General features: G+C 43.7%; 1 long non-coding RNA gene across 1 annotated transcript; it reads left to right on the top strand.

Moving 5' to 3' along the window:
• The first annotated feature begins 1,098 nt into the window (after positions 1 to 1,098).
• On the top strand, positions 1,099 to 23,034 carry LOC117502439. The gene is made up of 4 exons (XR_004558295.1): positions 1,099 to 1,110; positions 4,404 to 4,410; positions 9,282 to 9,288; positions 22,903 to 23,034. It is a non-coding gene; the product is annotated as an uncharacterized LOC117502439 (long non-coding RNA).
• The last annotated feature ends 264 nt before the right edge of the window (positions 23,035 to 23,298 follow it).

Raw genomic sequence — 23,298 nt, 5'->3', positions numbered from 1 at the left:
ATAATTTTTTGGCTCTAAATCTGAAATAAATAACTGTGCTTTAAGAAAATTCTTCAAATCTTTATTGAAAATACACTTTTATTTACACACATTTTAACTGTATTTCTGATAAATGGATACTAATTCATGAATTAACTCTCTCAGCTATTTCTGTTGGAAACATTGTTTTTGGGGATTGCAATTAATATATTCAAATATTATATTTACATGTGAAAAAACTTGGAAAGTAAGACACTAGTATTCATCATTAATTAAATAGCGTCACATATGCTCAAACTCAAAGCCATGGAACTGCAACCAGAGCAACAAATTTTGAAGTTTACGGTCCAGTTATTGAGATCTGAGAACCAAAGAATGCTTTGACACCAGTTTTGCTTTTCTACATCAAAAATCCAGTCAGAGACGAGTTTGTTTGGGGCAATTTTGCATATTTATCAATATTGCAAAAAAAAAAGAAAAAATTCCAGGCACAAATTTGCGTGGCCGACAGTTAGAAAGGGCTCACTCACTGATCGCAACAGTATAAAGTTTTCCTTTGGTTGACCCCACAGATTAAATGCTATTCGTGTTAACATGTTTTTATTAATTATAGCACCACCTAGTGTTTTCACTGCCATTTTTTCATATAAAGGTCCAGAGATCTAAGAACCCTGTAAATTTCACATTTCAACTCAACCTGGTTTGTGGCTTTTTGCTTGAAAAAAAAACCTAATAATAATAAAAATCAGCACAAAAACAATAGGGGCCTTTGACCAGCTTTGGTGGTGCTTAGACCCAAATAATAATCTCTATAAAATCACTGAAATCCAAAATTCTAATTTACATTCAAATTTTATTCATTTATATAGCGCCAACTCATGCCGTTGTCACCTCAAGGCGCTTCACACAGCACAAGAGCAACATGAATAAAAAAAAAATACACAATAAAAGTATAAAAACATAAAAAATAAAAAGAATAAAAGAAAACACTCAATCACGTAAAATGCTAACGATAAAACAGGGTAAAAAGATGAGTCTTTAATCTGGACTTAAAAATCTCCACAGAGTCTGACTGCCCTATCTGTGCGAGAGATTGTTCCACAGAACCGGGGCACGATAAGAAAAGGCTCTGTGACCCGCAGACTTTTTTCCCCCCTGAAGAACACACAGCAGTCCTGCACCCTGTGAATGCAAAGCCCGAGCTGGTACGTAGGGCTTAATTAGATCAGCTTGAAGGGAGAAAAGCATGGGGCCTAAAACGGATCCCTGTGGAACCCCGAATTTCATGTCACTAAGGTTAGAGGTCGTGTTCTTATACAAAACACATTGAGAACGACTGGTCAGGTATGACGTCAACCACACAAGGGAACTTCCAGTAATCCCAAAAAGATTCTCCAGCCTGTGAAGCAAAATATGATGATCCACAGTATCAAACGCAGCACTAAGATCTAACAGCACCAAAACCGTAGTGGTGTCCGAGTCCATTGCTCGCAAAAGGTCATTCACCACTTTAGCGTGAATGACCTTTGACGTTGACGGAACTTTGCAGAGTTGGATGCGCCCATTGACCTCAGAGGGTTAAGCACAACACACTGTAATTTAATATCTTGAGATAAACCTCAGCTTGTACCCATTTGCAGCTGAACGAAGGAAAAAGCAGACAAACACTGCTCACATTAAAGTATAATTTGTCCAATGTGTCTGCGTTGGTTTTATCGTTAGTTATTTAATGAGCTCATACAAATGTAATAAATAAATAAATACATAAAACCCAAAGGGGAAAAAAACCTCCAATTAACCTGCCCTTGTGTGCCACTGTGCAGGTTTTCTTCTTACAGAACAGACACAATGCTATAGCAGACAACTTTAATGCCCCCCCACCCCACCCCCACCCCCAACCACTGTTTTAGATATAATGCTTTAAACTTTAACCTTGCAGTGGATTTTGTGGTATTGGAGGAGATCAAATAAAAGTCCTTACTGTGCAGGATTTCCATCATCTTTCAAACCTTGTGTGGACACTATGAGAGCTGACAGCAACATAACAACACACCCACACAAACACACACCTACGGCAGCCTGGTGTTCCGAAAGAAAGAGCAATCAGGGGTGATACATTGGCAAATGTCAAACAAGGATTAATGGATTAATAACATGGTTAAATATCCTTCTTGTACGGTCTGTGGTGAACTTTCTTTTATTTTTTTTCCAGCCCTTCTCTATTCGCTCTCTTCTTCACCGCACTAATAGGGACTGTGAAGGGAGCTGGGGACCTTAAGAACCAATCTTGTGGACAGAAAAAAAAAAAAAAAAAACTCTCGGCAAAATTTAATCTCTCTGTCCTCCTTCTGTCTCTGTCTGACAGCACTGCTCTGCAGCTTCTGGGTGTGTGTGTGTGTGTGTGTGTGTTTTCTCCAGCCTAGGTTATTGAGGTTTGAGTTAAATCACAGTGTGCGTAATCAGCTGAGAATTAGGGGCACCAGGGGCACATTACTCTGCAAGCTGTTTCTAGATACAGGTACATTCATGTGACTTTATATGTTGTATATGTTATGTTTGCATGCACAAATTTTATAGCATTCTGGGTCATCATGTATGAAAGTGAGGACATTTCCTCTAGTTTATGTGTGTCATACACTGTGGGTTGTCCCATCTGGGTCAGGAGACAGTTACTTCCCCAAGTGGCAGAGTTCAAGTATCTTCAAGATTGAAGAAGTTTATGCTTGACAGATGGATTAGTGCTGCATCTGGAATTCTATGGATGCTCTTTTGGACCATCATGGTGAAGAAAGAGAGAGAGTCTTGATTTACCAGTTTATTTATGTTCTTATCCTCACCTGTGGTCATGAGCTTTGGATAGTAACTGAAAGAACAAGTTTGAGGATACATGCAATGAAAAAGAGGTTTCTCGACTGGGTATCTTGCGATGGAGGACGGCAAGAGTTGCTATGAATGTGGTAGTCAATGATATGTCTCATTCCCCCAACAGCCAAAGGATACTCAGGCCACTCAGTCCAGAGCCCATGTTTTTAGTGAACTGGTCAAAGTGTCCGCCTCTCATGCCGGAGATCCTGAATTTGTGTCCCAAGGGGAGTGAGTGGGAGGAGTCAAAAACACAAGACAATGCAGATGAAAGCGAGTACAGCCACTATGGATAGGGTGAGAAGCTTGAATATCCGAGAGCTACTGCTCCTTCACATTTAAAGGAGCCAGCTGAAGTAGTTTGGGCATCTAATGAGGATGCCAACATGTCATCTCCCAAAGACGCATCCAACTGGGAGGAGGCCCCAGGAAGACCCAGGACATGCTAGAGGGGATTGCATTTCCATGTTATCTTGGGAACACCCCAGGATCCCATACTTCTCCATCCTTGGCAACGTCCTCCAACACTTCCTGGTGGACCTGAAGTGTTCCCAAGTTAGCTTGGAAATACAATCCCTCCAGCATGTCCTGGGTCATCCAGGCACGTCCAGCTGGGAGGAGGCCCCGGGAAGACCTGGGGCTCTGGTATTACACCCAAGAAGTCAACCACTGACAGCATGCTAACTCTGCAAGTACTTGTCAAACTATACCAAGAACATTTACAGTTCTGTGGTGACTTTTGCAAAATGTTTAATTTCATTGATCAGACTGCTTTGTGGGACAATTTAGCAACTTGTCTTGCTCAGTTAGTGGCTGGGCATCAGAGCTAACCTACACAGAGGTACTGTGTAAAGTGGATAAAGACTCCAAATTCTTCCTAATAAACTCTGGTGTCTGTCTGGTTGATGTTCTGAACCTTATGGTTTATTGCTTGCATTGACTGGATGGAGGAGAATGTCTTCGTGTCAATTGACTTGAGTGTTTTTGTTTCTGAGGAAAGGTTTCTGATCTTCTGATCTGTACGTTCATTCATTCATTTTCTGGGTCTGGTTTGCACTGATAGTCGGCCAAGCAGCTCAGTCCACAATTCACTATCCTCACCCAAGTCCTCTCACTCTTCCTGGGGGACACTGAAGCGTTCCCAATCCATCTGGGAATTATAATCCCCCCCGTGTGTTTGCATGAATTTACATTTTTAAGGCAACCTAGATACAATCATTTTAAGCTAAAATTAATATTACTGCAGTGTACAATGAGTTGTTAAAATTTTTAGTTAATTGGAATAAATTATCATAAAATATTTTACTATGTACACGACCACTATTCTCCAGTTTTCTCTCTCAGAGCGTCTGTCCAAGCCAGCTGCAGCTCCCAAGAAGCGTCTGCTAAGGTGACGAATCAGCTGACACCAAAGAGGCAGCCAGCTGTTAAAATTTCTTCTACATCAGAGTTTCTTTTTATAATGCACTTCTTCGGCTTCAACTCTCCAGAGACATTTCATAGTCCTCCAACTGCCGCTCTCGCTGTGCAGAGCAGAATAACAACTCTTAGTAAATAAAAAGAAACTCTGTAAAGACCTTCCCCAACATCACGTTGGGTTTTAAAGTGTTATATTGCTGACAGGGCATTCTGTGGTGATGTGAGAGTGATTTTTCTTTTAATTCCACCAGTATCTCCCCACTTAGTAAAGTCCGCCTCAATTTGCATAATGAGACAGGATTTTTGACTTTGATGCTGTGCTCCAAACCACTAACAAGCCTGTTCGGGGCTTTTTAATTGTTTAATTTCATCAAGTTAAAATAAAAAGAATGGCACGTCTTGATGCAGTACAGTAATTTGAAAATGTCCAGGCTTCAATCTGTAATTCATGAGCCAATTTAAATATTAGAAAACAGAATATTTATTTCAGTTTGATTCTGTCTGTTCTCACCTTTGCACATCTTGACACTGCAATTTTTGAGACATTTCAAAATGACTAAACTCTCTGAAATGCCATTATATTATCTCTTAGTTCTCTGCATATTTTGCCGCATTAGCTCCACCCACCTGTATGTTTTCACCCGTTTGTTTCTTTGACTATTAGTGAACAGCCTGTAACCCACAATTTTTCATATATCGTTCTGAAATGTTTACAGAGGATTCATATCCTGATAGGCAAGAACTGATAAAATTTTCAAGGTCAAAGGTCAAAGTCAGGAAAAGTATTGGAAATGCTGAAGAGTTGAAGGATGGCTGTGATGAATGCTGATCGTGAGTAAATGGAGCACTGTGATGCTAATAGCATGGCTGCAGAAAGGACTTTCAGCTTTTAAATTAAGTTATTTTTTCTTCTTGTTGTCACGGCAAGTTGTGATTCAGTAGCATGAAATACTGTATACATTAATCTATTGGTTTGGGATATTGTGATGAAAAGCGCCTTATTTTTGGCACGGCAGCACAAATTCATTCTAATTCATTCCGTGACGTCTGCATGAAATCAAAAGTGATGCGGGGGGGTCGGGTGGTTAAGGTTAGGGTTGGGGGTAGGAGCAGGGTTAGTAATAGTGAGTTAAAAAAACTTGTTACAAAAATTGGGCTCATTTCGTGATGAAAGAAAACGTGAGACTGGCCGCATCTGATGGCTAATAATCCCATTAATCCATTTGATCGCTTTGGGTGAAAAGACTCTGTCTCAGAGCTCTGAAATGATGCATGTGCAGTGGAAGCAGGGCGGACCAATTTTTAGTGATGGACCATTCGGTCTGCGACACCAGCACTCTCCGGCTCAGGCTGAGGAAGTAGCACACGGAGCAGACAAACACAGAGTGACTTCTTTAAAAACGCTGCATTTATTCACAAGCAATTTCCACGGTATGGAATCATAGTATTTCCAGACGTCGTCGTCTAAAACAATGGCATCTTAGGTAGATAAGTGCTGTCTTCAGGCTGTGATGACGAATTCAGCTGAAAGGACACAACAAGTAAGATTAAAAGACTTTATATTTACTCTGTGTGCCTCTTTGTAAAGTTCTAGCTTCTGCTGCTGCATTGATTAGCTCCACACCGGTTATGTGCATGCTCCACTTCTTCTTCTCCAATTTGTGTGGAACCATTACAGCGTCACATGCAGGCCTGGCATATGTACTGCAGTATTTTCAGGTGGTTTGAGCATTTTTGTGTGGACGCAGATATTTCTTGAAACTGTGTCGTGTTCAGGGAACACTTTTTGAAAATAGCAATGAAAAAGATCATATTGATGAAGTTCCATATCCATGTGGACAAGGCAACAGTCTGCAATGAAACACAAGTAAGAATCACTGCAGATGTTTTTGTTTTTTGTTGTTTTATTAGCATTTTGTGTATCATCCCAGGTTTTTTCTGATTTGGGGCTGTATGTTTGTTTGCATTGTAACAAGATATTTTAAAAATGCCAAAGTTGGTAGATGCAATGATCCTATTGTCAAATGTTGTGCTGCATACTAATACACAGGGAAATGGGTCATTTTAGAGATATTCTATTTTTATTGAATTTGTCTATTTAAAAAAAAAAGTAAGAATTTCTGTATTTGTCTAAGATGTGATCATTTTGGTTTGGCAATGTTGTGCTCTCTGAGTAAATCTAGTGTTTGACTTCATTCGTGATTCTACCAAGGGATTGCAGCATCATAACTTTAAGAGTGAAGCCAGATGACGGCGATGATTGGAACTCTGGCTGCATGTTGATTGCCAGATAATTACAAATACACTGTTTATATTCAGCAGCTCACTGCTCCAAAGAAACATGGCATCACACCTCCATTACTGACACCATTTTTTATAATAAACACAAGACAGCCTCTTAAAAATCTGCGTCACGTTTCTTGCATGCCAAACATGCTGAGGACACGTAGAACTGTGAGAGGATGATTCAGTGTCATTTGGGGAGATTGCACAAGTGTATAACTCAGCATCCACAGGGAAATTAACTGTGGTGAAGCAGAATTACATGAATTACTTCAGTAATCCTGTACTGACACCAGCCTGATCTGCACTGGGGTATATAGGATCAAATCACAGCCTGCATATATCACTGTGTCAATACCAATACAGGCAGGTTGCTCAGTGAAATGGCAAAGTAATATACAGCAGTCTGACAGCAACATGAATAAGTCACTGATTCTGTTTTGTCTGAGAATTTGCAGATTGTTCATCCTGTGTTGATTTTGCTCGGATCGGCTTTACATTTCTGCGGGTAGATGGGTGATTAAGAATATTTTGTCCGATGAGGTAATCTAATAAAACTACTGCTTTGAGCCTACAACACAGATGGATACGCTAACAAATGGCCAATCTCGATTTCTTTCAATACGGTGTCAATAACGAATATTACCTCCAACAGAATAAGGCACTCATTGGCCTTCTGCCTCTCGGATGACTGACATCCAATACTGCACTACAAACACCGCTAGGCTGATGGCATCAGCAGAAGGCAAAGGCAACGCGGAGAGAAATCAAATGTGAAAGTTTTGCCGGCGCCCCGTCTACAGCAAAGCCAGGATCTTAAGCCCGTGTTTCCATTTTGAATTGAAGACACCCATAGTCAAAAGAAGGTTGGAGATTATCACATCTTACCACCGTGGAACTGACGCTGATGCAGACCCAGACACGGCACGGGGAGGATTACTGCAGGAATTTAGGAAATCTCTGGAGAAAGCTCTTCAAAGAAGGTATTACATGAAACATCCAGCAATATCCAAGTGCTCTTTGTAAAAGTCTTAAAAACGCTGTCCTCTTTGTAGCACTTTCTGTCTCACCTCTCTGCCTCACTCTTTGTTCACAGGGATTCATGAAGGACACTCACCAGGGTGCATCGATTCCCGCCATTTTTAAAAAGTTTTGAAAATCACCTTGTCCCTAGGTTTATGCTGTTACGTACCCAAGAAATAACTACAGCACAAATTTTAGCAAAATCTAAATATATTTAAGGAGACCAACAAGGCTCCTCCGCAGGGTGGTTGGGCGCTCCCTTTGAGATAGGGTGAGGTGCTCGGAGTTGAGCTGCTGCTCCTCCACATCGAAAGGACTCAGTTGAGGTGGCTTGGGCATCTTTTCCGGATGCCCCCTGGACGCCTCACTGGAGAGGTGTTCCGGGCACGTCCCACTGGAAGGAGGCCCCGGGCAAGACCCAGGACACGCTGGAGGGACTACATCTCTCAGCTGGCTTGGGAACTCCTTGGGGTTCCCCCGGAGGAGCTGGGGGAGGTGTGTGTGGATCGGGAGGTCTGGGCGGCTTTGCTTGAGCTGCTGCCCCTGCGACCCGACTCCGGATAAAGCGGAAGAAAATGGATGGATGGATGGAGACCAACAAGGCTTTGAAATTCTTTAAAAAACATCAACAGCTGGGTGGAATAAAACAATTGTTCATTTTGTGATAAAAGCATGGAATTTGGCACACATATTCTAAATTAACTAATGTTTATTTTCAGATATGGAGCCATGATAGCCAGATATGGAGCTGACCTCTAATGAGTTACAGCGTGTTGGGAAGGTGTCGTGACACGGACCCACAACAGGGGGCGTTAATGAACGGACAACGGACACTGTCTTCAGCAGTCAGACCCGGTACTGCTGGCAGAGAACAGAAACAGTATTGATGAGTGTGAGTTCGCACACTCAGTAATCCCACAGTCTGTGTTCCTTTGGAAGGGAGCACCTCCACCTCCAATCACACACTCGTGCAGCTCCTGTCTAATCACTTATATGGTTTGGGGTGTGAGGCGAAGCCGTCACAGTCCACACCGAACGCCAATACAACAGATAAGGAACACCGTCACAGGAAAACGGCTGCAAATGAGAAGTTCAGACTATTACACAAGGTTTTGTTCAGCAGAGAAAATTACCTGAATGGTAGCTGATTTCTCGGCGGGGAGGTGGAGTTGCAGTCCGGCTTTTATGGAGGTTGACGTAGATGAGTGACAGCTGGTGGTGATGATGTGACAGCTGTCACTCCACTGGTTTCGGTGCCCTCTCGTGCTTGAAGCCCGCACTCCAAGCAGGGCGCCATCTGGTGGTGGTGGGCCAGCAGTACCTCCTCTTCAGCGGCCCACACAACACAGCGGTCAATAAAAAATTACACAGGGGTCAAAATTTTAAAATGCTCCAATCATGTTGAAAAGTACACCACATTATTTGTCTGATCACAATGATAACAAAAAGGTATAGGTTGGACTATCTATGACTGAATTTTCTGGAGTTATGGGATAAAAATGGCAAAAATAGTGTCAAAGATCAGTTTCAGTTTGTACAGGGGTCAAAAGTTAAAGTTGCTCCAATTTTGGTAAAAAGTGATGCAAATTATTGGTTGAAATAAAAGGATTAATAAATGGAATAGTTTTGATGATGTTGAATGCTTGGTCTCCAAAGTAAAGGTCAAACAAGGTCAATGTCCATTGGATTCTATGATGTATGACATATGTTACGAGTTGTTATGTATGATATGTATGATATGATGTATGTTATGATAACTAAGCATGACAGATGGTGCAAACTATTCCCTTTTAAAATGCTATTAACTCAACCAATAATTTGCATAATGTTTTGCCAAAATTGGAGCAACTTGAACTTTTGACCCCTGTACAAACTGAAACTGACCTTTGTCACCATTTTTGCTGTTTTTACCCCATAACTCCATGGAATTCACTCATAGATAGTCCAAACTATACCTTTTTGGATTCATCATGATCAAATAAAGTGGCATAGTTTTCAACATGACTGGAGCATTTGTTAAATTTTAACCCCTGTGTAATACTTTATTGACCCCTGTAGCTCATTAGAGGTCAGCTCCAGGATGGCTTCATATTTGAAAATAAACATTAGTCAATTTAGAATATGTGTGCTAAATTCCATGCTTTCATCACAAAATGAATAATTTTTATGGAAATTTTAGCTAAGCTGCACCACTACAAAAACAAATGTAAATTTATGATTTCAAAGAACTGTTAAGATGCACGTTGTTTGAGTATATTAACGATTCTTTGAAGTCATTAATTTAGATTTTTTTTTCTTCTTTTATTTTGTTGAAGTGGTGGTGGCCAAGTGGTTAGTACACTAAGTTTCAGTGAAGAATGTTCCTGGTTCAAACCCCACCCCTGCCATCCTTCTCCACATAACGTGGAGTTGCATCAGAAAGAGCCTTTGGCATAAAACGTCAACATCTAGCTTGGATCTGCTGTAGCGACTCTGAGTGAAAACAACAGAGCAGCCAAAGGGACTTACTATTAATATACACTTTTATGGTTTATATTGTCTCTTAACGCAAGTGAAGGCAGAGAGATGTTTCCTCTGTAAATTCTGTAGTCTGTGCTAATTTCTGTAACAAACTGTAAAACTGATACTGAAATGTGATGGGAAGCAAAAACGTTTGTCCAGACGTTTCATCAGGCAGACTACAATGTCTTTATGTTATCAGATAAAATACGCCACTAGTCCACCATCAATCAGGAAAACTGCAAACTTAAATTTGCGGAGAATTATAAATATAATTCATAATTGTTATTATTTTCTGGAATGGAACATTTTTAAAGTAGGGACATAGAAATCTATGACTAAGGGGGGAATGCTGCACCCTAACACTCACAAATTAACATTCCCCAACACAAAATCAAATCAAAGGTGAGGAAGCCAAAGAGCTCATATGAATCAGGTGCTGAGCGGTGCGGCGGGGTGAGGACGACGCCTTATCACGCCACACGTTTGTCTCCTCCGTGGTGGCGTGGTTAACGATGAGTGATTTCCTGTCTGTCTAAATGCTTGTCTCATCCCTGTCATTGTAGGAGTAATGGGGTTGGCGTGGATCCAGCCACACGGCACATAGTGGATAGCCACGGAGAGCGACAGGAGAGCCGTGGAAATGACAACAGGCTTAAAGTGGATTTCCTAAATGTATTACAAATAAGCCCCATCCCACTATATTTTAAATTAGTGATGTATAAACTGCTAATTAGGTAATTAGGTATTCAATGTAATGTAAATTTTAACAAGTAGGATGTAATAATATGCTTTACCCTACTAAAATGCAATGATCTTTTAACATTCATTTTGCAATTATAATTAACTGAAGCAATACATTTACTGACAGTTATAGAATTTTCTGTTATCACTATTAATTACTAGAGGCGTCATCTCTCCCTTATAAAATCATCTGACAAATATTTACAACATGGGCTATGATACAATTCAGGAAAAATACTTTTTACAATGCAGTCTTGTTATGTAGACGTTTATTTTCTGGAGATTTATTTGGAAATAAGCACCAACAGGCCTGTACAGGATATACAGTTGATTTTCCATGATGAATTAGAATAAGCCAAATTGACATTCCTTACATTGGAAAATATATTTAATAAAAAAAAACAGTCACCTTCCTTAGCTTTTTTCCCTACTGTGCTGCAGCACGTTTGCACTGTCTTTGCTCCCCTTTTGTTCAACAATGGGGGCGGCACCACATACAGTAACAGAAAGTCAGCTCTTTTTAGCTTGTTAACACAGCACAAATAGCATAACTTTCTGAACCGGTATTCATCCTATTGAGGTTTCAAATCCCGCAAAATCTCGCAAAACGTCTGAGAGTTCGCTGCTCTGCCAGATGTCATTAACATTGAGAAACGCACTTTAACTGCACACGAACAACAGCATTAACATCGCAACATAAACCTCTTTGTATATTGTGCCTAAAACTCTAATGAATATATTATCTGGGTTTTTAGACATTGTTATTGTGTTTGTTTTATATAAACATGCAAGAAGCTCAGGTCGTTTCTCCGTTATTTTCAATGGGAATCGCTGTGAGCCGCAATCGCTTCCTGATCATGTCGCTCTGGGGGAAAGTAAAGTTTGCTCTTTAAAGTCCTGATTATTGTCCTTTACAACACTGTTTGTCCTGTTTGTTCCAGAGAAATATATATAAGATGTCTGAAATGTGTTTTGCATTTTTTTACATTTCACGCAGATTAAATTTAGCAGACACGGATTATTTGGAATATTTGTTTTATCAAGTTTTCAGGGTCTCATGCATGCAGTCTCTTATTAATGTGATGAAAAGCATAAACAATTACATTTTGGTAGGATAATGTTCATTTGCAGTTGTCATGTGGATTCTCTATGTTTAGACTGCAGTGACTCTCTGGCACACAAGGGATTATGGGATATCTCAATAGGGCAAATTGTGAACTGAACATAAAGTTCTGTTTATCCATTATTCTGCCAATCATGATCAGACTTGTTGGTTTTTGTTTTTAACCTCACAAACTTAAATGGTGTACATTCCGATGGAATATTCTAGGGATGGTCTGTGCTTCCATGGAATAAGTCATCTTGGATGCAAAGCCTGTGGACAAAGAGAGGTTTGTTTATACCCATGTTGTCCTTATGAACACCTAATTCAAAAGCTTGTTAACTAATTTTAGTTTTAGTAGTACCTTGCTTTAACAGCTGTCAGAAATAAACGTGTGTGTGTGTGTGTGTGTGTGTGTGTGTGTGTGTGTGTGTGTGTGTGTGTGTGTGTGTGTGTGTGTGTGTGTGTGTGTGTGTGTGTGTGTACTGAGGGACTCCTTTGTCCCTCAGGCCATCAGACTGTACAACTCCTCACTCAGGGAGAGGAGGAGTAACAGGAAGACAGAGGACAGGAATGAGAGGAACAGTAGCAGCCAGTAAACCAGTATTGATCAGTATGTCTGGTATTTATATTTGCGTATTTATATGTATATTTGCAAACTGTTTTTTTGTTTGTTTGTTTTTTACTTTCACTTTTGGTACTCTGTGAGCTTCTTACCCTGTGTGGTGCTATACAATACTGCTGGAGCCTCAGTTTCCCTGTGGGAGTCTTCCCAAGGGATCAATAAAGTTTCCATGCTAAAATGCCCCATAGGCTTTAGTAGTAGCTAATTAAACAGCCAAGGATCCCTTAAACATTGTAAAACTGCCAAAATGGAGAGACAGAGAGAGACCAACCTTGACAGACAGACAGAGAGAAACAGAGAGAGTGAGTGAGAGAGAGAGAGAGAGAGAGAGAGAGAGAGAGAGAGAGAGAGAGAGAGAGAGAGAGAGACTAACTTATAACAACAGGAATTTATTATATGTGTGCAGTGTCCATGGATTTAAGTTTTGGCTCTGTCTTTTTCTTACTAACGTAAGAGTATTGAGTAATCTAAAAAGAAATGTAATGACTTACCTACCATAGATAGTAAAGAAGGAAAGTAAGACATCACAATTTTTAAAAGTAGTACATCCTGTGCAATATATTACTTTTTTGAGTAACGACCCAAACATTGATTAGAACATACAAACACATGCACACAATCAAAGAGTTCTAAGGGCCCTGTCCCACTGGCGTTTAGGAGGATTTGCGTATGGATTGCGCACAAAATTGGCCCATATTCGCCAAATATCCACAATATCCGTGTAACATGCCTGTATGAGTCGGCCGTCATCCGAACACGCCCGTGATCATCCACAGAGGCACACATGTCCACAGCCAGGATTTTTGAGTAGCTCAAAAATCTGGATGCGGATGACATCCGCCTTACATACTCCATATATACTCAATTCATACACAATACATACTCACTCTGTGCGCTGTATATCTGCCGTTAACCGCTGATATCCGCAACTGACGGGGATTTGCGGTTTGGCAGCAGACCGGGACAGTGTGTAAAACAGATACATATCATGCCCATCATGTCCACATCACAAACTAAAATATGTTGTAGTGAATGCATACAAATTGGCCATGAATAAAGTGTTTTTATTACATCTGCTTTGCAGCTGATTTGCGGACAATCTGTGAATGCATAACAAACATGTCACGTAAACCCAAAGTGTGGCAGAAAGCGACATACCTGCTAGTCAGTGGCGGTCCGGCTGTGTAAATCCACAAAGACGCAATAGCTGCTGCAATCCAGGACTTTTATTTAACACCAACAAAAGGAAGAGTTGCTGTTTGCTGAAGTGTGTTTTCTGTGACACTCTCAAAAAAAGAAAAAAAAAAACACAGTCTCACACCCCGAGCGGCTTCCCCCCTCCCGCTCCCCAAACTCATGAACAGTTAACCCTCGCATGACAACACTATGTGATCAACTTGTCCAAGTCCAGCAAATGCTCCAGAGGCTGTATTGTTAGTGATGCTGACGGCCGGAGTGAGCTTATTTTATGACCGCAATGCAGATGCCGTGCACGCGTAACACGTGCGCGATGCATTCATAATACACCCGTAATACTGCGGTGATAATCTCAATGTGTCAGATCAGTTTCCTCACTACATGCGTTATATAACCGTGATTGTTCATCATATATTCGCTATATATTATTAATATATCCATAATTCATACTGGGACATTTGTCATTTTTGGCCATTTTTGTTGCGGATGACAACGAATGCCCGCAATTTGTGTACTCAATTCATGCTCAATTAATCCTCTTCCCAGTGGGACAGGGCCCTAAGATCTGGTCCACCTTCAAGATAATCAGCTGCCGGTACACCAACTGGGCTTTGCTTCCTAGTTTGGAATTTATACCTATATTAAATACTTATACATAGATATTATTTCACACCTTATTGTAGTGTACTGTATGATCTTCCTCATTTTTATCTTGTTTTTCCCCATATTAGGCAGACAAGACAAATGGTATAAACACAGATGAAGGTTTTAAGAGTTGTGCCGGAAACAGAAAGGTTATTGACATTTGGAGCAAAGACAGAGATCATCACATTGATCTTGAAATATCAGAACAGCTTATGGACGGCAACAAAGAAGTCAAAGGCAGGTTTGTTGACTCTAGAATAATATAGTCCTGAATTCACTTTGGTACAAAGAATCAGAGCATAAAAGTAAATACCACCACAAAAAAAGCAATGGTTTTGAATGTTAGTAGAGTCTCAACCCTGTTTTCAGTAACAGTTTGCTATTTTCATCGTCTAAACGAAAGAAGCACCAAAGCGCAATACCTCTGTGTCCTCTGAGATGCATCTACCTTATTACCATAATTCAGCATAAGTAATACAATTATTGTTGAGGCTAAGATAGAATTAAAAGTAGATAAACACATCAGTAAAGAGAGCACAGTGTAGTACAATGAGTACTCTCACACCTGGTATTTGACTACAGGTGAACATGAGTCCATTCCAGCTTTATTCCAGTGGACTTTGCAATTTTGATCAGGTCCTCTTACACAGAAGGCCCAGTTGTCCAAAAATGTGTATTTTGGGGATTCCATATGTCTTACTGGGGTACCCCGTACTGGGTGCCCTGACTCTTTTGCAATGCTTGAAATCCTAAATACAGTTCCAGTTTCACTTTCACCCAAATCACCCAACTGATTTTCTAACTACCAGGTCTTCTGACCAGTGGGCTTTCTGAAAATACAATAAGGTGGGCACCAAGAGGCCAGGTAGCACTCGCCAACCAACTCACTACTATCCACCACAAACACGTCACTCAACACCACACAGTTGCTGGCACTCGTTAGGGAGTGACGAGTGTTTTGAACATGTCCAAAACACTCACCAGTCAACTTCACTCCATGTCAGTGCCTCCTCTTACATGCTACTAACTGTCCATACACACACCATGTGCACACCATCTGTGGACAACCTGGAAAGCACCAGGCAGTTCCGAATCTCCAAATTCATGATGAAATGGAAGACAACATAGTCAAAATTAATAAACCACTGGCCAGGAAACAGGAGATGGTGTGCTACATTAAATATCCCTGAATGCCAGTCGTGCTGTGCACATCGCTGGTGTTGGCGTCAAGTGCAGGCGTGTGTGAGGCAAGTATAACAAGCCAATGGTTGCCACTACCATGCCACACTCATGTCTTCTGTGTGAGATGGGCTTTAACATGTATATATGTCAGTTTATCCACTTTGAAGTGTTTTGTCAATATTGAGTCCTATCTGGGTGAGATTATGTTTGCATACGGATGTGGAGTAATGTCATTTTCCCGAAGGACGTCTATAATATTTATGGCTAATTCATACACGATAAGTAAACTCAGCATAAATGACAGTGATGGGAGTGGCTGCTCAGTATACAGGAATGAAGGGTAGCTTTTACCACTTCTTTTACCACTTCTTTTAAAAAAAAGACACTGTCATCTTTAGTTATATGATGACTTCACATGTGTTTTTTTGGTGGGGGGGGGGGGGGGGGGGGGGGGGGGGGGGAGCTGGTTGTATTCTGTGCTGAGTTATGTTCTGTGTAGTGTGTTCTGCCAGCGCCAACCCCCAAAGCAGGGCAGGTAGTCCGCGCACATCTTATACCAGCATGAAACGACGGTGTCCCATTCCACTGACTTTGTTCCCTCACCGTGAGACTTCAGCAGTCGGCAAATTAAAAAAATGCAGCAACATATTAAATACAGAGTGGAGATGCTGACATGAACATGATCACATGATTTCTGAGCCATAATCTGGGAACAGACTGATACAGTAATTCTACAAAACTAAAACTCAGGTTGATTGTCTTCCAAATGCCTCTTCAAGTAACATAACATGAGGCAAATTTACTGTTGTGTGTATTTGCATAAGATTACTATAACTTGAGGTAATTTTTGCAGATCGTTTTACAAAAGGTAAAAGTCACCCAAATTTTTTACTAACATGAGAGTGCACGGTATGTAAAAAATATCTGAAATGGTGCATTTGAATGGGACTAAAATCAATGAGAAACTATGGCAATAATTATACCCATATGAAACTAACCCATTCATGGAAAGACGTTCATACTTAAAGATGTACACAGCATCAAGCAGCACGTTAATAAAGCACAAATGTTACTCTAACCTGCACTGCTGATGTGAACCTCAAATGTATGCAAGGTCTTAGCAAGGTATACTCTACAATAGCAAGTTTCTGTTGGGAAGGTGTCGTAGCACGGACCCACAACAGGGGGCGCAAATGAACGGACAATGAGTAAGCCAAAAGGTAACAATTTAATGTTGTGATAATACACAACTAAATGTGTCGTAATTCTCACAGTCAATAAACACCAGGTGACGTGTGGGCAGGCTCGAAGATAGAAGACGCCCGACGAGAGAGAAGCCGCGTCCCACACGGCCTCCACCACCAACGGTCTGAAGAACACCGGAGCCGCCAAGTCCCGAGTCCCCAGGTGGCCTCTGTCTTCGGCTGTCGACCCTGGTACTGCTGGCAGAAAACAGAAAGATGATGTATGAGTGTGAGTCCGCACACTCAGTAATTTACAGTCCAAACACAGTTGGGAGGGAGCACCTCCACCTCCAAATCACACACACTCGTGCAGCTCCTGGTCAACCACTTATCGGTTTTGGGGTGTGAGGCGAAGCCGTCGCAGTCACACCAAACGCCAAAAATCCCAGATAAGGAATACCAACAGGAAAAACAGCTGCAAAACAGATCAGATTATTATTCGCAATAATCACAGCAGAGAAGTGTACCTTGGTACTGGTAGTCGATTTCTCGGCGGGGAGGTGGAGTTGCAGTCCGGCTTTTATGGTAGTGATGATAACAAGTGACAGCTGGTGCAGAGGATGAGTGACAGCTGTCACTTCTTCTGGGTCTGGCGCCCTCTCGTGCTTGGAGCCCGCACTCCAAGCAGGGCGCCCTCTGGTGGTGGTGGGCCAGCAGTACCTCCTCTTCAGCGGCCCACACAACAGGACCCCCCCCTCAACAGGTGCCTCCTGGCGTCCGACCAGGCTTGTCCGGATGTCTTGTGTAGAATTCGGCCAGGAGGGCCGGGTCCAGGATGAAGCTCCTCTTCACCCAGGAGCGTTCTTCAGGTCCATACCCCTCCCAGTCCACCAGATATTGGAAACCCCGGCCCTTACGACGGACGTCCAGGAGCCTGCGGACTGTCCAGGCAGGCTCCCCGTCAATGAGCCGGGCAGGAGGCGGCGTAGGTCCCGGAGTACAGAGGGGCGAGGTGTGGTGTGGTTTGAGACGGGAAACATGAAAGACAGGGTGAATCCGCAGTGAAGCCGGGAGTTGAAGCTTGAGGATACGAAAGGGTCCGATGAATCTGTCCTTTAGTTTTGGGGAGTCGACACACAAAGGGATGTCCTTGGTCGAGAGCCACACCTCCTGCCCGGGCTGGTATGTTGGGGCCGGGGAACGTCGGCGGTCCGCATGGGTCTTGGCCCTCGTCCGGGCTTTTAACAGGGCAGAGCGGGCGGTCCGCCACACCCGGCGGCACCTCCTGAGGTGGGCCTGGACCGAGGGCACACCGACCTCTCCCTCCACCAGCGGGAACAATGGGGGCTGGAACCCCAAACAAGCCTCAAAAGGGGAGAGGCCGGTAGCAGACGAGACTTGGCTGTTATGGGCATACTCGATCCAGGCCAGATGGTGACTCCAGGCCGCCGGGTGCGCGGAGGTGACGCAGCAAAGGGCCTGTTCCAACTCCTGGTTAGCCCGCTCTGCCTGGCCGTTGGTCTGGGGGTGGTACCCGGACGAGAGACTCACGGTGGCCCCCAGCTCCTTACAGAAACTCTTCCACACCTGCGAAGAGAACTGGGGACCACGATCTGATACAATGTCCGATGGTATCCCATGCAGCCGCATGACGTGGTGGGCCAGAAGGTCTGCCGTCTCCTGGGCTGTCGGGAGCTTCGGGAGGGCCACGAAGTGGGCCCCCTTGGAGAACCGGTCCACTATCGTGAGAATAACGGTGTTGCCCTGGGACGGCGGGAGGCCCGTGATGAAGTCCAGGCCGATGTGAGACCAGGGGCGATGAGGCACCGGCAGGGGCTGGAGGAGTCCCGTCGTCCTCCGATGGTCTGCCTTGCCCCTGGCACAGATGGTACAGGCCTGGACGTAGTCCCGGACGTCGGTTTCCAGGGACGCCCACCAGAAGCGCTGCTGGACTACTGCCACGGTCCTACGCACTCCGGGATGACAGGAGAGCTTGGATCCGTGACAGAAGTCCAATACGGCAGCTCTTGCCTCTGGTGGGACATACAGTCTGTTCTTGGGGCCAGTCCCCAGGTCCGGGCTCCTTGTCAGGGCCTCCCGGACGGTCTTCTCCACGTCCCAGGTGAGGGTGGCCACGACAGTGGACTCGGGGATGATGGTCTCGGTGGGGTTCGACAGCCCCGCTTTGGCTTCTTCTTCGTGTACCCGGGACAATGCATCTGGTTTTTGGTTCTTGGTCCCGGGGCGATACGTGATCTGGAAGTCAAAGCGCCCGAAGAACAGAGACCAGCGGGCTTGCCTGGGGTTCAGCCGCTTGGCGGTCTGGATGTACTCCAGGTTCCGATGGTCAGTGAAAACCGTGAAGGGCAACGATGCCCCCTCCAGCAGGTGTCTCCACTCTTCAAGAGCCTCCTTCACCGCAAGAAGTTCCCGATTGCCGACGTCATAGTTCCGTTCAGCTGGGGTCAACCTGCGGGAATAAAAGGCACAAGGATGGAGGACTTTATCAGCCTCCACGCTCTGGGACAGCACGGCTCCTATCCCTGAGTCAGAGGCGTCCACCTCTACTATGTACTGGCGATCAGGATCAGGCTGCACCAGAACTGGTGCAGTCGAGAACCAGCGTTTCAACTCCTGGAACGCGGCTTCGCACCGATCCGACCAGGCGAAGGGGACCTTGGTGGAGGTCAGGGCAGTCAGGGGGCTAACTACCTGACTGTAACCTTTAATGAACCTCCTGTAGAAATTTGCAAAGCCTAGGAACTGCTGTAGTTTCCTGCGGCTTGTTGGTTGGGGCCAATCTCTCACCGCCGCAACCTTAGCCGGATCAGGGGCGACGGAGTTGGAGGAGATGATGAACCCCAGGAAGGACAAAGAAGTGCGGTGGAACTCGCACTTCTCGCCCTTCACAAACAGCCGGTTCTCCAACAACCGCTGTAGGACCTGACGTACATGCTGGACATGGGTCTCAGGGTCCGGGGAAAAGATGAGTATATCGTCCAGATATACGAAGACGAACCGATGCAGGAAGTCCCGCAAGACGTCATTTACCAAAGCTTGGAACGTCGCGGGGGCGTTAGTGAGGCCGAACGGCATGACCAGGTACTCAAAATGACCTAACGGGGTGTTGAATGCCGTCTTCCATTCGTCTCCCTTCCGGATCGAACCAGGTGGTACGCGTTTCTAAGATCCAATTTTGTGAAAATTTGGGCTCCATGCAGGGGCGTGAACACTGAATCTAACAGAGGTAACGGGTATCGGTTGCGAACCGTGATCTCGTTCAGCCCTCTGTAATCAATGCATGGACGGAGTCCGCCGTCTTTCTTGCCCACAAAAAAGAAACCAGCACCCATCGGGGAGGTGGAGTTCCGGATCAGCCCGGCAGCTAAGGAGTCCCGGATGTAGGTCTCCATTGATTCGGGAACTTTGACCTCCTCATTAGCCGTAGTGCCGGGAGGAACCGAGGATCCTAAGCACTCCCGGTGGCAGGTTTCGCTCCACTGCGTCACAACCCCAGGCGGCCAATCAATCCGGGGATTGTGCTTCACCATCCATGGAAAGCCCAAAATCACTCGGGAGGTAGAAGGTGTTACATGGAACACTATCTCCTCCCTGTGATTCCCAGACACAACCAAAGTCACTGGTTGTGTCTGATGTGTGATTAATGGAAGCAGGGTGCCATCTAGTGCTCGCACCTGCAATGGTGCCGGCAGAGCCACCAGAGGGAGCCCTACTTCCTTTACCCATCTGCTGTCCAGCAGATTCCCTTCAGACCCTGTGTCTATCAGTGCTGGGGCATGAAGGGTTAAATCCCCACAAAGGATGGTTACTGGGATTCGTGCAGATTTGCGGGGTTTTCACGCGTGCGTGTTATGACCCACCCTTAGCCCAGTTTCTAAGGACGGGCGTTGTAGTTTGACCGTTTTAGGGCAGTCCCTCTGCATGTGCTCGCAAGAGCCGCAGACGAAACACTCCCCGCGGGCCAGCCTCCTTTGTCTGATGTTTGATTTTAATTTGGCCCTGCTCGTGTCCCTAGCCTCCTCAGCAGGGGGAGCTGTAGCCACACGGAGCTCTCTGGCAGTGAAGCGTGGGGACGACGTCATCTTATCGGAACCGGAAGGGGGAGGGACGACTCGTGCCCGGTCACGCCTCCCGGCCTGCTCCCGACGATGCTCATTTAAACGGTTGTCTAAACGTATAACCAAATCGATCAGCCCGTCCAATTCCCGCGGTTCCTCCTTGGCCAGTAGGTGCTCCTTAAGGACAGGGGACAGTCCATTTACAAAGGCGGCGCGGAGCGCAACGTTATTCCAGCCGGACCTCGCTGCCGCGATGCGGAAGCCGACTGCATACTCGGCTGCGCTACGGCGCCCCTGTCTCATCGACAGCAGCACGTTCGAAGCGGTCTCGCCTCTGTTGGGATGATCAAACACTTGTTTGAATTCCCGTACAAACCCAGTATAAGACGTTAGGAGCCGTGAATTCTGCTCCCAAAGTGCCGTAGCCCATGCGCGTGCCTCTCCTCAAAGCAGATTAATAACATAAGCTACCCGGCTAGCATCTGATGCGTACATGTCATTTACATGACATGTGTGTGTGCCAAAGCAACAGCACAGAGTTGTAACTTTAAGTTTCCATCCAATTTCAATAAAAAAAAATACAGTGATCAAAGTCTTCAACTTACTTGTGGGGAAAAAAATCTGACTTAAAACCATTCATACACACCTGCAAGCAAAATCCTTTTAACAAATCACACACTACACGAAATTGTGCGCACGTGGGTGTACCTCATATCCTGCCCTCTACATGCCCTCAACAAACAAAAATAGGGGCTGTCAGGTTCCTACATCATTTCTGCTCTGATGGCAGCTCAGGAGGTAGCGACTGGCCTTAGAAAGCTAATAAATAAAATAAAGTAAGATGACGTCCATTAGGCTGTATGGAATTGCATTGGCTTTTTCAAGGAGATACGATGTTTTGGTAAGTTGATAATCTCACTCGGTGTTTGTTTACAAGTCTTCAATTCCGAGTTAACCCATAATCAGCACAAAACACGGTAAATCATGTAAATAACAAGTGTACAGGAGCTGATTATTTGCAGAACAATCCAATGACTGTCCTATCTGATGAGCGGCACCACTCCGCGCTCTCACACTCTCCACTTGTCTGAATTGGCAACTCGAAAACTTGCTCGAAAAAAAACAAACAAACTTGCTGAGTGGGTAAATGTAACACACACGTCCAGTTCCAATACTTTCTCAAAATATAATAGCTGGAAACTTGTCACGGGGTACTCAGTCAAAGGCCAAAGAAAATAGCTAACGACCTACCTCTCACGTACAACTCCACTTCTTTAGTGGGCCACTGGAAAAATTTACATTTATCTCTGGTGGTTGCACTCAGCATCAAAACACAGGACCATGGTCTTGGATTTGGTGAATGTTTATAGTCAAAATGGTGCATCTCAAAAATAACAATTAATTCCATTACATCACACTGACAGTCCCAGGAACTTCCCACTAGTCCTAGGGTCCACTAGTCCTAGTATTAAGGAGAGCATGCTGAAGTTGTTTTAACATTTATGGTAGGCTATATGTTGCACTAAAGTAGGTTAAGTGTGACAATTAAGAAAAACTTTTAATTATGGTGAAGTACAACTAATTCTTGATTTTCAATTCAACAGATTTATAGACAACAGTATAATTAAAGGTGATTAATGTTGTATGTCAACAGAATCATATTTATTTTTGTAAACTGAACAAAACTGGATCTGGTTTCTTAGTAATTTGAAATTATTACATTTATTTGTGAACTTTAAAATCAGTTTGGAGTTGTAATATACACCAAATAAAATAAACAGGTTAGGACCAGTGGACCCTTGGACCAGTGGACCCTACGACTAATGGACCGTCCCCGACAGCCCCTATGGTCAATATAAAATGCCTCACGATTATTCACAAACACACAAAGCCTGAAATGTGTACTTATCCTGGCAACTGACAGGAAAAGCAGGTGGGGAAAAAAAACATTTGAGAAAAAGAAATTAAGATGCTTGTGTGTGTTTACAATAGTTGGATGACCAAAAAAACAATAAATGCAGTGAGTGGTGACTAGTTTGCGACGAGCCCGCGAGTAGTTTCAAACCCACCCATGCTAAGGACTATTCACTCATGTTGCTGCATGTTCCTTCTTCCTTTTGACATTACAATCACTTATAGACATAATTTTAATAAGCTCACCACAAGAACCAGCATGAAACTATCAAATAACAGAATAAGTAGACAATTATGTATTGTCACAGTTGTCTCAGAATCTTTTGCGACGCTGTGTCATCACCACACTGTTGTCTTTATTCAGTATAAAATCTCTCCTAATGAAGTTTGAATAATGTGGGTCCATTTTTAATATAACATTGCAGGACAGAACAATTTTTCTTCACCTCAATAGCAGCAGGAAGCACTTCAAACCTTGACACAATGACTGCAGTAATCCAATCATGTCCATCAATAACATATTTATATTTCAGCAGCTGTGGTGAATTATAAAACAAGTGG

Source organism: Thalassophryne amazonica, chromosome 20 (genome assembly GCF_902500255.1).
Source record: "Thalassophryne amazonica chromosome 20, fThaAma1.1, whole genome shotgun sequence".
Classification (NCBI taxonomy): Eukaryota; Metazoa; Chordata; class Actinopteri; order Batrachoidiformes; family Batrachoididae; genus Thalassophryne; species Thalassophryne amazonica.
This window is presented reverse-complemented; position numbering and strand designations above follow the sequence as displayed.